Raw genomic sequence first — 12,877 nt, forward strand, 5'->3', positions numbered from 1 at the left:
AATCATGTACATATTGTCTTTTTAGGATGTGACACATGATGCCCCACAGGATGTCCCACATGATGAGACACATCATGTTACATAGGATGATCCATCCTCTTTGCGTGGAGTAAACAGGACTGCAGATCAGATAGATTAGGTCTTTTGGCACCTTTAGATTATGTTTTTATGACACATTGTTTATTTTGATACACTTTGTATTACAATAGTTAATTGTATTATATGTTATATGTTTTTACGACTTCTTATCATGCTGGTGTATGCAGTATAGATTAGTATGTCATCATGTTGTAAGTATGAACTATTTTCTTTATTGTGACATATTGTATTCATGTTATGACACATTTTGTCAGTATATGTTACACGAACAATAATTTTAATAGTGTAAAATATTCTTTTTTGATTGGTAGTCTTCAAATGCTGGTAAACCATTTATTCTTGTTAGGTATGTACGTAGTTAGTGCCACCTACAACGACACACCCAATTGGATACTCAAAACCATCATCATCTACTTGACGACATATCATTTTTTTCTTAGGTTCCACACATCTAGCTAGCTAATACTCATTATGTTCATCATTACCATTAAGTGCAATAACAACATAAACATGTCCTACAAGATAAGATAAAGTACATAAACATGTTAATCACATGTGTACATGTAAACAAATAATATATTAATGACATGTACTTGAATCATATTAATGACATGTACATAAATAAATAATATAAATTGAAGCATGATCACAACAAAATTTAATTAAATTGTGCATACTAGGTTGTATGAGGTTTGAAATACGACCATAGTCTTCTAATGCAAAAGTAACATTATGGCCTTCATTTACTATATCATCTTGAGAATGTGTGTCAGTAGGTGCTAATGATTTATGTTGCCAATCTTCAACCCATTCTATATTCTCTCATTCTTGCCATTCACCTGAAAGACAAAACTAACAAAAACAAGCAAGCTCCCTAGTCCATATAGTCCAAGTGTTAGAATCTGAACTCCTAAATGAATGTCATTTAGTTGACCCACTAATTTTGTTATAGTCATATCTTGCAAGGATATTCCTCTCTTCAACTAGGTAGAAGAAACATCTAATTGTAGAGTTATGACTTGATCTTGCATATAAATATTTGTTACACCATTCCATAATCTCATGTGCCTTTTTGAATTTGGCTTTTTCATCAAATTTTAATTTCTCTCTACAAAGGTCTCTCTTCATGCATGCGCCAACACCATCAAGTTCTCCTTTACCATGTCCAACCTCAAAAAAAACTCCACACATGTTGGATATTAGTTTGCCCATGTGTCCTACTCAACCAATAGAATATTCTAGCATTCTTGAATTGTCCTATAAATTATCTGACCATGTCCAATTTTGTATCATTTGAATTTGTCTCTCTCTTAAATTATCATAAAAGACCTTGAAACAATATTGCACAAACTCAGATGAATGAATTTTATTATCACTTGTATAGAAATGATACTCTCTTAATATATTTTTATCCTCCTTTGTATTATTAGGCGCATGCCTATAAACTATATGAACATAAATTGTTACTTGCACTAAATTTTCATATTGTGGTTGTACCTCATCTTGTGGTGCAAGTGTGTAGTTCTTTGCAAAGTCAACAATTGAAGGTATAGCACCGATTGGAAATGTATTCTTACATATGCAAAATTGTCCATCAAGCCATCTAGCATATTGAGAGTGTTTAACATATTTTGGTATGATCACAGTCTTAAACTCATTCATAAATGCATGACAACTAACTTTATCTATAACTAGATCACACCTTCTTCCAAGCTTCCCATCCTTCAATGGATATTCAATAGTTTTGAATCTTTTTACATCAACTAATTGTTGTCCAAAAGTAGTCAAATAATTTTCATGCAAACATTCATCTAACAAAGAAAGATTGCCACACATATCACATGTACCAGAAAGACATGCATTGAGAAGAAAATATTGGTCATTAGGTGGCTTACAAAACAAACCCAATATGAAATCCATTATAGTTTGAGGTGGTATGTTTACACCACATTCCTACAACATTTCTTTACATCATAATGGTAACAAAATTGAACATGAGTTTTACAACCACATGTGGTTCTTTCATTGTTAATCCTTACATACCATGGTTTACATTTTTCAAAAGATCTTTGACTAATGGTAATACTTAACACCTTATCATCTAAAATTTTTCTGAACAATTCAATTTGACTCATGTCCAAAAGGTGTTTAGGATGTGGATCACCTATTTTTGAGCCAACTCTCAATTTAAAAACGTCTCTTGAATTAGGTGATACTCTTGTATTATCATGCCAAAAAATTTCAACCAAACTTTTGACTTCACTAGTAAGTTTCATATCAAATCTCAGGAGTCTACCACTAGAATTTTGCAAACTATTTGTTGGATCAAATTCAAAGTTAACCCTTCTCTTTACAACTCTTTCTAAAGTCTTATGATTCACATTAAGATATCCACTTATGTTACTAATCCATCTTTTCTTAGTAGTTGCTTTATTAACTAAAATTGTTGTTATTGCTCGTCATGTTGCATTCTTATCTTTAGAGCGGCTTCTCTCTTTGATAGCATCAAAGGCACTAGCAAAAGCGGATACAACTTGTTTTAAAGACTCATTTTTATTCTTGGATTTTGCATACATTCCTAATCTTTTCATTACTTTTCGCATTTTAGACATTTTAATTAGTTGCAACATCAACTAACTTTGAAACCCAAATTTCTTATTACAAAAAAATTGTCTATATAATCTATTAGCATGTGTCCTAATCTGTCTCCATGAAACCAATCCATGAAGATTATCTAGCACGTTATTAGAAAAATGAAAATTACATTCACACACTTTAGTATCATTCATGCATGTTTGTTCAATACTTAGTGTTTCCATGTCTACATTCATGGCATTGTTATTTTCAATTGGCATTTCATTTTCAGTGTTATTTGGAATTTGAATCTTATTCATTTTTTCTTGATATTTCTTTTGGGGCTTGCATTTCCATTGAAGTTTTTTGTGCATGATCATTTCACTATCTATTCTCATGAAGAAAAACTAAATCATTTAAATCCTAACCTGCTTCTACAAAATCTCCAATTTCATCATAAGAAAAAACTCAAAGGTTTGGAGACATGCCTGTATTAAATGTTTGATTAGAATATGCACTTGAATCTCCTTGTGTTGGATTCTCTTCTTCAGCCTCTTCATCCATCATGGTATCCTCAATGTCTTTCTCTTCTAAAACATTGCTCAACTCTCTAATTCTTTGTCTTCTCTCTCATTGACATTGTGCTTCATTCTCTTTATTTGTTGCAATCTCCTCATTTATCACAAATTTTATTTTCTTCTTTCTTCATCATTTTGATCACATGTTTGCACGAGTTTTGAATTCAAATCAATAGTTACAAATTGTAGAATATGACAAGAAAACATAATAATTGTGATAGAAATTTGTTGTTGCAGCTAGAAATTGTCATTCAATCATTGCAATGATTGATAAGTGCTTTGTGGGGCAGCTTTTGGGGCCCAACAAGTACTTTAGAATCAGGTACCTAACTTTTAAACAATCAGGCACCCGATATTTAAACAATCAGGTACTCGATTGTTTAAATATCGAGTGCCCAATTTCGATAATGGTTAAATTAAAATCGAGCACCCAATTTTTTATTTGTCCATAGAAGAATAACAATAGAAGTGGAGACAAATACAAAAGTAGAAGAGATGAGGACAACAAAGATTACAAAGACAAAGGCAAGAAGTCTTGCTACATTGTAGAAGAGGAAACCAAAGATGGATTTGATGATCATGATGATGAAGTGGTGTATGTTGAAAAGAAGGATGAATCTGATGAAGATGAGGCAACTGCAATAGTATCTTATGTGAACAAGAGTTAGATGGATCATTGATATTGGGTGTTCACATCACATGACTAGAGATAAAAGTAAGTTCATTACCCTGAATTATTATGATGGAAATAGTGTAAGAATTGGTAATGATGCACCCTGTCTAATAAAAGGAAAAGGTTCTATCAAACTCATAGAAAAGATTTTGTGTGACAATGCTTACTATGTTGAAGGACAACCATAATTTTGTTGAGTGTGTCACAAATAAATAGTCCAAGTTGCAAGGTTGAGTTTGAGAACAAGATAGCTAAGATATATGACACTAATGGGGAACTGATTGGAAAAGGTGATCAAACTAGAGGTAATCTATTTTATCTTGTTATGAATGATGTCACTTGTCTTATTGTATAATTTGATGATGTGTGGTTATGGAACAAGAGGTTATGTCATGTTAATTTTGATAACTTGGTTAGTATCAGTAACATGAGAAGAGTGAGAGGTCTGCCTAAATTGAAGAAACTTGACAATATAATTTGCAAACAATGTCAGCTAGGCAAGATAACAAAATCTAGTTTTAAGAGTAAGACTCACACCTCTAAAGGAAATTTGGAGATTGTTCATACTAATTTGTGTGGACCAATTGAAGTGCAAAGCTACAAGGGTGACAAGTATGTTATTTGTTTATGATTATTCTAAGATGATGAAAGTTATGTTTTTGAAACAGAAATATGATGCTTTCCAAATATTTAAGTGGTACTTAGCAAGAGTTGAAAAGGAAATAGGTAAAAGCCTAAAATGTTTAAGATCTGACAGAGGTGGAGAATTCACATCAAATGAGTTTAAGATGTTATGTAATGACAGAGGAATCAAAAGATAGACATTTGCACGTAGGACCCCTTCACAAAATGGAATTGCTAAAAGGAGGAACAGATCTATAATGGATTGTGCTAGGACACTCATGATGGAGAAGAATGTTGCTTTGATATACTGGAAACAAGTTGTAAGTACAATTGTCTATACCTTGAACCGTGTGCAAGTTAGGAAGGTACCCATTCAACACCTTTTGAATTATGGTATGGATACTCACCCAATGTAAAATATTTTAAGGTATTTGGAAGCAAGTGCTACATTCTTAAAGATTTCAAGAATGGAAAATTAGATATTAAAAGTGAAGAAGGTATATTCCTTGGCTATTCCATAAGAAGTAAAGCTTATAAGTGTTTGAATACTAACACTAAGAAAGTTGTGGAAAGTGCAAATGTGAAGTTTGATGAATATATAGAGGTACACGAGGTTGAACTTATTAAGGAACCACAGGATTACAAATATTTTGTATACTTTTATGAATGTATGCCTGTTGGTGAAGATGTTGTAAATCAAGTTGCAAATAAACAATAAGTTTTAGTGACTGCCGAGTCACATACTATCAATCCCAAGTTGCATTCAAGAATCGAGTTGTAGTCAAGTACCAAGTTGTAGACTGAAGTTGAGACACATTTTGATTCTGAGATTAGTGTACATGAAAGAAATGTTGAGTTACCCAATAGATAACTACATAGTGATTCAAAAGTTAACAGACTTAATCAGGAAAGTAGAGCAGAACCAAGATTGTCAAAGTATGTCAAAAGACATCACCCTATTGCACAAATTATTGGAGATAAAGATGTTAGACCAATGAAAAGGAAAAAGCCAAGAAATTGTACATGTTTACTAAGCATGCATGAATCTAAGTCAGTTAAATATGAGTTAGAAAATGTGGATGGAGTAAAGCCATGAAAGAATAGATTAAACAGATTGAAAAGAGCAAGACATGAACTCTAGTTCCTAGATCAGAGGACAAGAATGTGATTGGACCCAAGTGGGTGTATAGAAACAAGTTATATGAAAATGGTGAAGTCACAAGGAATAAGGGAAGATTAGTTTGCAAGGGGTATGCAGAAGAAGAAGGGATAGACTACAAAGAAACATTTGCCCCTGTTGTTAGATTGGAATGAGTAAGAACTCTACTTGCTTACTCTGCATACAAAGGTTTCAAAGTTTATCAAATGGATGCGAAATCTACATTTCTGAATGACATATTAGAAGAAGAGTTCTATATAGAACATCCAGAAGGATTTGGTGATGCTAACAACAAGAACATGGTATGAAGATTACACAAAGATTTATATGGTTTAAAGCAAGCACCAAGAGCGTGGTATGAAAGGATTCACAACTATATTGTGAAGATTGGATTTGAGAGGACTGGTGATAACAAAAATTTGTACTTAAAGATTATCATCAGTTCTTTGTTGGTTTGCAAGTATATCAGATGAAATATGGTATATACATCACTCAATCTAAGCATGCGAAGGAAATACTAAGAACTTTTGGACTAGAAGATTCAAAACCAGTTAGCACACCTATGGTGACAGGACACAAGTTGTCAAAGAATGATGATTCAATTGATGTCAATCAAACATTGTATAGGTCTATGATTGGCAAATTGCAATATGTAGTACATAGAAGATCTAACATCACATTACCTGTTGGGATAGTTGCAAGATTCTCTGCTAATCCTAAGGAGAACCATTTGATGGTTGTTAAGAGAATTATGATCTATATCTGAAAGGAACAAAAGACTATGGTCTATACTACAAGAAAAATGAAAATTTTGAGTTGAGAGCCTATACTGATACTAATTCGGCTGGAAACATTGATGACAGAAAGAGCACTAGTGGAGGAGCATTTTTCTTAGGAAATAGGTTGGTCGCCTAGACCAACAAGAAACAAAATTGCATATCTCAATCTATTGTTGAAGCTGAATATGGTGTTGCTGCAGTAAATTGTACAAACATTGTATGGATCAAACAACTACTCAAAGGTATGAAGGAAGAAATCACTGAACCTATGACTGTGATACTTTATTGTGATAATACAAGTGCTATAAATATATCAAAGAACCATGTGATACACACAAAGACTAAGCACATTGCAATCAAGTATCATTACTTGAGAGAGTTAGTTCAAGACAAAGAGGTGAAGATGGAATATGTGAATACAAAAGGGCAGGTAGCTGACATCTTCACAAAAGCATTACCTAAGAATCTGCTCATGAGTATCTAAGAGGTAAACTAGGGGTGATACCCCTATCCAAAGCTACTTAAGAAACATGAGTAGTGCCCTGCATCAACCAAGTTGAATGTTGTATCTTACAACTTGATGCAATAGATCTTATTTTAAGAGCTGCCTAAAGTAATCAAAGCGTTGGAACAACAGATCAGTCGCAAGTAAGGTGACTGAGGGAGAAACTAAAATTATTCATATATGCATGTTGAGATGACAAGTCTTTGGCATTATTGTCAAAGAGGGAGAATAACAAAATACCAAACAAAGTGAGAAAGAGGGAGAAATACTTTAGAAGGAGAAAAGAAATGTGGAATATCTACTCAGAGGGAGATAGTGTACTTGATGTTTACCAAATAGGGAGAAATGACTAAAAGAAATACATCTAATTAGTAAGAGGGAGAAAGATAAAGTTAGAAGGAGAAACCCTACAAGATGACATATGAAGGGAGTCATAAGGAAAAGTTGATTGTTTGTTGATCAAAGCAGAATTTTGTAGCCTATACAGAAGATGAAAGTTGATGATAGAGGGCAAGATTTCAATACAAGGAATTATTTTCTTTTTGGTATTGTTGTTGGTATTGGTTTGTCATCAATGCCAAAGAGGGAGATTATTGAGGAAAGATTGATACAAGTGTGAGGATGTGTTTTGATCATTGTTTTGTCACTAATGTCAAACTTGCTACTTGCTAGTAAGACAACTACTTAGTTGATTTGAGTATTATCATTTGTTTGATTGATGAGGATATTCTGATGAAATGTGATAACAAGAGCACCTAGATAAAAGGTTGAGTTATGGTATTAAAAAGGAGTACAAAGATCGGTTAAGAAAATGATGTTATAATGTATTGATTATCTACTTAAGGCTGCAAAGGTTGGATACACTGATTAAGTCTAGAAGAACAAGTAAGAAAAATTGAGTCTACCAAGTTTGACTGAGTGGACAATAGGTGCTAAACAAAGATAATGCAAGCCAAGAAAAAAATTAGTTAGAGCCGAGCAAAGTGAAGATTCAATATATACCAACTGAACTTAGTGTAAGTCGAGTAAAGTTTAGTTGATGTCGAGCACCAGTAAACTTTAGTGTTTGTCAAGTTATTTAGTTGAAGATGAGTGGAAGAACAACATGGAAGTCAAGTAACAACATATTGATGCCAAGTGCCAGTATTCATGTTAAATTGTAGATTTGACGAATCTAAGCTGACTATTTTCTTTTCTTGAATTGTGTGAAGCATGTGGAAGATAATTATGATGAGCTGGTGGCACAAAATTCAAGGTAAACCATTTCGTGGCGAATTCGAAGAGGATTGAAGAAGAAGTTTCTAGAGGAACCAAATGAAAAAGTGGATAGATTTATTGAATCTTACCTAATCTTACCTAACCCTAAAATGGATGATTGAGGTTAAACGAAAAAATATCTTAAATCTCTATTTATAGAGAGAGTTGGTTAGAAGCAAAGGTTATCATGTGCAAGAACTTAAGGAAGACAAGGAGTCTAGGGTATTGCTTCATTCAGCTATTGGAAAGCAAAGCAAGAAGGCTTAAGAGTACGAATGCTTGAAGGGTGAACAAGCTATCAGAGCTTAAGTGTGTGAAAGCCAAGCAAAATGAAGGACTAAAACAGAGATTTGTAATTTGCAAGTGAGTTGTAATTTGTTATCAGATCAAGCCTTATTGTTACTTTCTAATCATTGTATCAGTCTAGGGTAAATCCTCTGGATTAAGGTTGACCTAACAGTCATTTGTAAATCCTTTAACTAGGTGAAATTCCAAGTGAATGATCTAAAGTCCTCCAACAAGGCTCACTCCTAATAGGGTTATTGAAATCATCTAATTTGGTCACATTTAACAGTGTGTATTGTAACCTTTAGCAGGGTTGGCCTTTTAGAGGGCATCACCTCAGAAGAGTGAGAATTGGTAGCATGTTACTGGTGGTTTTTCCCAAATTGGGTTTCCACATAAAATCCACGTGTCAAATGTGTTATTGAATCTGTTATGTTTCATGTTTATATTTCTACAAAGCTATTTTGACCTAGGACAGTAACCTACAAAGTTTAAGCATTGTATGATCTAATGGATGCATGCATAATAAGTTTATATGGATATGGGTTCACTAAGCTGTGAAATGTTTTATTCATACATTTGGACCTTGGATAACTGATTCACCCCCCTCTTAGTTATTCTAAAGAATTCCAGCGCTAAATGTTTCACAAGCTAGAGAATGAAATCTCTTAAACCTTGTTGCATAAGTTCATTAGATGTCATCGCAAAGTAGTATGAATGCTTATTTTCTTGGAAGTGGTATTATAGTATTGGGTAGTCACGAATGTTATTGTTGTGTCTTTATTTATTTCAATTTGATTTTACAGTATCGAGTCTATGTTGATTTTTTCATTTTTATAAGTCTTGTGCATAATGATTTATGTAACTATATATATGTATATGTATATGTATATGTATATGTATCTGTATCTATATATGTATATATATGTGTATGTGTGTGTATGTGTACATATATGTATATATTTATGTATGTATATGTATGTACATGTATACATATGTATGTATATGTGTGTGTGTGCATGTGCATGTGCATGTGTGTGTGTGTTTGTGTGTGTACATGTATATATACTTAAATAGATCTACTAGACCACCTTCAAATCTAGAAATTAATCAAATTATAGATTGTGAAAATATAATATCATTAATAAAATATTGTTGTTACACACACACACACACACACCATGTATTAATCACTTGAGTTGTTTTAGACACATTTAAAAAGGGTTCTTACCTTGCCTACAATTTGGCATTTTCATTTGTCAATTTAGGTATTAAGTTTGATATAAATTCATGAAAGCATATCAAGTCTCATTAGTTTAGGGTTAAATCTATAATTTTGCAATCATCTCTTTTACTTGTGAACGTAACCTATACTATTAGGGTTTAATGTTATTTTGAACATATGCAAGGATGTTTTTCTAGGTTTGTTAGAGTTGAGTAAAGTTGACCAAGCATGTTCAATTAAGTAAAATATTGAAGTGAAATCTTAAGTCATATGTTTTACTGGGTGGACACTAATACATTTAGAGCATAATAGAGACTTTTGAGACATATTTCAAGTTACCAAGTCTACTACATACAACACTTGATATATAGTTGTAACTTTGTAATGTTTTGATTTAAATACTTGATTCTAAAATGTATTATTTCAATATGAAGTTTATTGTTGATGTTAAAGGACTCTTCGTTTAATGAAAAAGTACATGTTGTAGGCATCTGCATGATATTGGGTTGAAATCTTCTACTATTTTTTTAAAAAATAATTTAAAACTTTTCATTTATATTTCCAATAATAAACAAATACTATACTTCTTAATAATACAAGTATTAGTTGGCTAATTATTAAAAATACATTTTCCACTTAAATATTTAATTTTAGATTTTTCTTAAATTATAATTTTGAAAGAAAAATGACTCTTAGTTATTTATTTTATGGAGAAAGTATAGAAAACAAAAATATTGTACTTATACTATCACAAATCTTAAATATTTCTAAAAATAACAACGAAATCAACTCATAACTCTTTTTTTGGAAAGTCAATTTCATAAGACCCAACCTTAATAAAGAGATAATAGTGTCATAATAGAAATGCTCGTATGAACCTATCCAAACAATAAAAATGATATGGTAGACCAATTCATAAATACTTTATATCTTTTAATAAAAATTATATTAAATAGCAAAAATACATATACTAGCACTTGCACCAGATGAGGTGCAACTATTTTTTGTGAACTAATTAAATATATCAAATTTTAAAGAAACGTGTTCATCTATAACAAAGAGACATGATTTCAAATTTTTATCTAGGCATCTCATTGGCATTGATAATACAATTTGCATTAGATGTATATACATCAACATACACATTTAGGCAGTTTCTATTCAGAAGTTTCCTTGTATCCATTAAAAATATATCTAAATTATGAAAAGACCAAGTACACATTAATGAATAACAATAATAGTGTATTGTTGCATATATATCTTCCCTTAGTTTGAAAAATATTTCCATATAGTTCTATTTATAACAAATATCATAATTTTATTTAGAGTTGGAGAACCACATTTTTACATTATTCATTCACACTTTATTAGTACTTGTCGGTAGGCTAAGTACTATTGTGATACCTTTTGAATTTTATGCTTTAACTAGTGATTAATTTTTTTAAATTTCTATAACTCACAATTAATCACTTTTAAATTTTCTTATAAACTAATACGTTGTGCATAACATAGATGCAATTTTTTTAATTTTTCAAATTTTGGGGTGAGTCCATTTAGCTCTTATATGGGCCAAATTTGATAATTGTAAAAGTAATACTTTTTAAAAGTTTTTTTTTATTAAGCTAAATGTATTAATATTTAATATATTTTTATGTATGAATTCATTTAGCTCTTATATTGGCCAAATTTGATAATTGTAAAATTAATACTTTTAAAAAGCTTTTTTATTAATTTTTTTAATGTATTTTTACATTTTAATTTTGTTATCTTTTATAATATAATTTTAGTCGCTTAATTAAGACTATTGAAAAATGATATTGCTTATATTATATTATTATTTAAGAAATACAATAGAATATATAGATCAATAATTATATTTATAAATAAAATATAAATTTAAACTAATATTATTATTAAAAAAATATAACTATATACCATTTTTAAATTAAAATATTTTATATACTATAATAAATTTATTAAATTAAAACTAAAGAGAAGTACTAAGCCACTATGTGGCACTTGTTGATATTTTCTCACATTACATGTATTCTATACTTTATTGATGGTCATAAAATATTTGTCCATTTTCTTTAATTCTAAATTTGTGAGTAATGTTAAATTATGTTCACAAATTACTTTGGATGTAGAAAATATGATTATGTAGAAATATTATTTGAATATTAAATCTATATAACTTATACAAATTTTCAACCATCTTAAATCATTCAACAATTAAAAAATGATTGTAAATGTAAACATCTCTTTCTTTTCTCATAATATCTAACCTATATAAACCTAGGTGCAACTTCCATTTTCATATTAACAAAGTTTTATTCATTATGGTAGGCCTAGAAAAATGAAATATAGATATTAGTGTCATAATATGATAATAAAGTAGAAGAGCATTTCACAAAACTAATTTGGAAGATAAAAGAAACAAGAGCTCTGACGAGCAGGAGTCCCTGCCTTTTGCGTGGCTAGAAAACAGTGAATTTGGCAACCGAAAAGCAAAGTGACATCTTTTACGCAATTCTTAATAGAAATAAGCTATAAGTTCTTAGTTTGAAAAAATTTCTTGCTAGAGAAGGCACAAAACTGGATAGATATGAATAACTGCTCTTGTAATAGACAATGTAGAATGTGTAACTATGACAAAATAGCAGTGTGCAATTTGCTTTTTAAGTGTTGGATAAGCGAAAAGCTTAGGCTACTATCTTTGTAACTATAAAATGATGGGCCGACTGTAGATGGTTTCAGACAATTTGAGCGCCGATGACAAGATTTGACAGAAGATAGTTTTATTTATTGTTTTTTGTATTAGTATTCATTAACCTTCTTTATTGCATAGAGGGGAATGCGAAGTTTGAACAAATTTCTAAAACCATTAAAGTATTCATTAATATGTTTGATTGTATAGAGGAGAATACAAAGTTTCAACATATCTCTGAAACCATCAAATGAATGGTACAAATAAGGAAGTATACTTACAATTGTCTATGTGAAACAAGACGACCATGGTGCCTATGTAACAACATCATGATATTGATGAGAGTAAATGACAAATAAGACTTTAAGAAGGTTGTGTTAGTACTTGTTAAATAGGAACAACAAACAAATGA

Source organism: Cupressus sempervirens, chromosome 4, assembly GCF_028749045.1.
Source record: "Cupressus sempervirens isolate cs-2001-9-10 chromosome 4, ASM2874904v1, whole genome shotgun sequence".
Classification (NCBI taxonomy): domain Eukaryota; kingdom Viridiplantae; phylum Streptophyta; class Pinopsida; order Cupressales; family Cupressaceae; genus Cupressus; species Cupressus sempervirens.